Source organism: Sceloporus undulatus, chromosome 4 (genome assembly GCF_019175285.1).
Source record: "Sceloporus undulatus isolate JIND9_A2432 ecotype Alabama chromosome 4, SceUnd_v1.1, whole genome shotgun sequence".
NCBI lineage: Eukaryota > Metazoa > Chordata > Lepidosauria > Squamata > Phrynosomatidae > Sceloporus > Sceloporus undulatus.
In genome coordinates this window covers 127908649-127913125 of record NC_056525.1, presented here as the reverse complement: position 1 = coordinate 127913125, position 4477 = coordinate 127908649, and the positions used below count along the sequence as shown (strand labels likewise).

The 4477-nt window shown below is 39.1% G+C and overlaps 1 long non-coding RNA gene across 1 annotated transcript in view; it reads left to right on the top strand.

Moving 5' to 3' along the window:
* Window positions 1–2632: 2632 nt before the first annotated feature.
* The window catches only part of LOC121928392, a 9264-nt gene continuing 7419 nt past the window's right edge, over window positions 2633–4477 (top strand). The window contains exon 1 of the long non-coding RNA XR_006103496.1: window positions 2633–2688. This is a non-coding gene — a long non-coding RNA (uncharacterized LOC121928392). The remainder of the gene's footprint in view (window positions 2689–4477) is intronic.

Sequence of the window (4477 nt, the reverse complement as noted above, 5' to 3'; positions counted from 1 at the left end):
CATATCTAAATATACTATTCCTTCCAATTCCTCTAAAAACCAATATTCTACCAATTCAGTCAGATCCCTCTCTTTCTTGTTTGAAGCCAGTGCTGCTGAAGGTTCTAACAAATTTTAAACATACGACCCTCCAGGTCAGTTTGAATCTGATCCTGTCCTCTATTAGCTACCCATGCTACTTTAGTGTCCCTGCAAATCTGATAAACATGTCCTCATGCAAGTCATTGGTAAGGATGTTGAATAGCACTAGGCCAAGGACCGAGGGTTTTTAAACAGAGCTTGGATTGCCCTCTGTCGGGAATCTTTTGATGTGTGTTCTTGTATGGCAGGGAATTGGACTGATCATCCTGTGGTCTCTTCCGCGTGCTTTTATGATTCTGTGTCTGAGGATTGAATATGGAGAAGCTAGAATTCTTTTCAAATATCACAGTTCTGTTTGAAGAATTGGTATGTTTTTTTGTTTCTAGGCATATTGTGTCAAAAGGTTAAGCATATGTCAGATTATTTTTGGCATTGAACTGAATGGGTATTCAGTGACAGAATCATCAGCATGGTACTCTGGACAGAAATGTCATCAAAAGTATTTATAATTATTTTTCTGCTTTGTTTTAAAAAGTTCAACGTTCCAATGGATAAAATACAGACGTGATCAAAATTTGCCTAAAATTCAGAGGCTCAGAACTGCTGTTTAGATATCATGGATCAATTTTAAAAATAAAGTCTAAGAAGCCTCTAAGGCCAGATACATTGTCAGGGAGTATTTTCCAGTGCGCCCTGCTTTATGCAGGGGATCGTTCTGGTCTCCCTGCGTAAGCAAAATTACGTGTATGCTGGAGCCACATTTAAATGAATGTGGTGGTTGGCCGCTGTTTGGTGCGCGCGCCATGGGCTCCACGCCTCATTCATCCATATGGGACACCTTGCCGCTTCCTCCCTGCGTCTGCGAAAGCTGCTAAAAGGGCCCGCGTATGTATGAGCACACTGTACAATGTCTTAAAACATTAATTAAAATATAAATGCATTGAAAATCACATCATGGAATGTTGAAGGGCTTAATTCATCGCAAGAAAAGGAGAGGTTATGCCACTATCCTGGGAGAGAAAAACCCGAATTCTCTCCAGGAAACACTCATCTGCCAAAAAAATTTTTTATACTGACAAAAAATAAAAAATTAGGTAACAAATATATTTTAGCTGCAGAACAAGAAAGGATTGGTGATTTAATCTCCAATATAGGTTGAAGACTTTACAGTGATGAAAATTGTCATTTTATATTTTAGAATATATAGATTCATAGAATCATGAGTTGGAAGCCAAGTGTCCCCGATCCTCTATCTGTGCTTTATTTTTTCTGCCCTAAGTGCAGTACCTTATATTTCTCCGTTTGGGTTGAAATTCATTTGTTAGGTTTGGCCCAGCTTTCTAATCCATTTAAGGTCATTCTGAATGTGATCCCTCCTCACGGGTATTAGCTACTCCTAATTTGGTGTCATCTGCAAATTTGATAAGTATGCCCCCAATTTTGTCATTCAAGTCATCGATAAAGATGTTGAATAGCACTGGGCCCAGGACAGACCCTGTGGGACCCACCTGGTCACTTCTCTCCGGATGAAAAGGAGCCATTGTTGAGCACCTTTGGTTGTTCGGCCGGTCAACCATTACAAATCCCGTTAATAGTTACCTTCTCTTGGCCCACATTTCAATAGCTTGTTTACAGAATGTCATGGGGAACCTTGTCAAAGGCCTTACTAAAAATAAGATATACACAGTGCTCCCTCGGGTTACGAAATTAATTCGTTCCGCGGCTAATTTCGTAACCCGAAACCTTCGTAACCCGAATTGCATAGGCGCTAATGGGAAAAAAAGCCGCGGCTCCATTTTAAAACAGCGCCGGCGTTTTTTCGTAACCCCGAAAAAACGTTCGTAACCCGAAACAATAAATCCCTATGGGATTTATTCGTTATCCCGAAAATTCGTAAGCTGGGTAATTCGTATTCCCGAGGTACCACTGTATACCCCAGCATTCCCTTCCCCATCTACCAAGCTGGTAATTTTATCAAAAAAAGGATTGATTTGTCTGGCATGACTTGTTTTTCTGAAACCCCATGGTGATTATTGTGATTATGGCATTGCTTCTGGATGTTCACAGACTCTCTGTCTAATGATCTGCTCTAGAATCTTTCCTGGTATTGATGTCAGACTAACTGGACGTAATGTGTTGGGATCCTCTTTTTTCCCTTTGTTGAAGATGGGGAAAACGTTTCCCTTCTCCCGTCTGCTGGCCACCTCTCCTGTTCTCCAGGAGTTCTCAAGATTATTGCCAATGGCTCTGATATTATTATTTGACAGTTCCAATGTTACTATATTATGTACAAAAAATTATTGCAGCTTAATAAGTGAATTGGATTTGAGCAGGAGCCAAATGAATCTGGGATTCATTGCCCAATCTGCTACAGCAGCCAACAGTTTAGTATGGCTTTGTTTTTAAAATGTGGATGAATGACAACTAATGATTTACCTGACTGGTTGTTTCAAGCATTATACGTTACTATGTCTCGTGTTTTGAAATGGAATTAAACTTAACATCTTCTGTATGCAAAGGGAAAAGTAACAGCTTGCCATGTGTTTCCATCTCTGATTGAAGGCTATCGTTGCTCTGGTAGTGTTATTGTCCTGCTAGTGATTATTGGTGAGTAATTCAGTTGATACTTTGTTCTGAACTTCAGAGTTGAAAATCTTCCAGGTGTGTTGAAATGGCACAAAAGAGAGCAAACTTAGTTTGCTGTAAATATATGTGGCTTTGGATACATCTCAATGTGCGGTTCACCCTTCCCAGTTGGGAGTTATGGGGTGAATTGCCCCCATTTGATGGCATAGTTGGCCCACTCCTTATTAAAGCTATTTAGGTATATATGTGACATACATCAACATGGGGACAACATTGGGGTCTTAGCATACAACAGCCTAAATTATGCAGAGTGTTCAGTAGGAAAAGCAGTTTACAGCATAATCCTACATTTGTTGTGTAATAAAGTTTTTTCTTCGGACAGTGTTAAGACTCAGTCTTACTTTATATTGTACAAATAAGCTTTGTTGCATCTTTTGCCCATACCCTACTCTATTTCATGGCACTCTGCTTATTGGCAACTGTTGAATGGATGAATGCTCACAATGTCGGACATCCTTAAGCATGCATGAGTCCTCGGTGTGATGTGGCAGATAGAAAATGATGTGATTCTAGGCTTAATTAGAGGAGTATTGATTCTGTATCAAGGAAGTAATAATGCCGCTTTATTCTGGCTTTGGTTAGACTTCACCTGAATACTGTCACCTTGTACGTCTGGGCACCCTAATTTAAGAATGATTTGGACAAGCTGGAATTTGTCCAGAGGGACGATGAAAATGATGAAAGGTCTGGCAACCATGCCCTATAGAGCTGGGGAGAAACCTGGAAAGAGAAGGTTAAAAGATGACATGATAGCATATTAATATTTGATATGATTTCATAATTGGAACAAGTTTATTATGACATGGATTCAAACTGCAGAAAAAGAGATTCCACCTAAACATTAGGAAAAACTTCCTGATGGTTGTAGCCAAAATCTACGTAGGGAATTTTACTTAGCTCAAATTGAGAGGGGGTCAGTTACAAGTGTAGTAGATTTTCTTTCCTTAGAGAGACTCAGGAGTCATGACTGAAAAGGAAACAGTTTATTAGCTGCAGCCTTCCCAGCAGGAAATTCATCCAAATTACAGGGACCTTGAATTCAAATTGAACCCAGTTTTTATAGCATTTTGACCAAAGAAAACTACAATCACATTTCATTGGTTGCATTGAATTAAACATTTACATCCCTGTGTATCATTGGATTTCTAACATACATCTTTATTCCTCGTGGGTAGCCATCAATCAATCTTTTATCTTTTTTATTCTATCCCGCTATTTGTAGAAAACATCAACGCGGCTTCCAACAGTTTAAATAATACAATATATACAGATGATGATGATGTGCTAAGAATAATAATAATAATAATAATAATTACAGTCATCCCTCCATATTTGCAGATTTTGATATTTGCGGATTGATGATATTTTGCGGATTTGATATTTGCGGATTGATTATTCACAGATTTCATTAATATGTTCTCTTTAGGACTGTCTAGGTCCTCAGTGCAGCTCTGTGGTCAACTTTAAACTAAAAGTTTCACTGAAAGACCATTGTGCTACTCCAATGCCATTCTGTGGTCAGTGTATGTTGGACATTGACCACAGAGTTGCACTGGAGGACCTAGAGATTCCTAGAGAGGTGTCCTCTCGGTATAAAAACGTGTTTTTGTTATTTGCGGTTTTTCCATATTCATGGGGTCTTGTTCCCCTAACCCTAACGAATATGGGGGACAACTGTAATACGAAATATATACAGAGCCCCCCCCCCCCTTAAAAAAGAATTAAACCATTCTAAGATTAAAAACTTCTC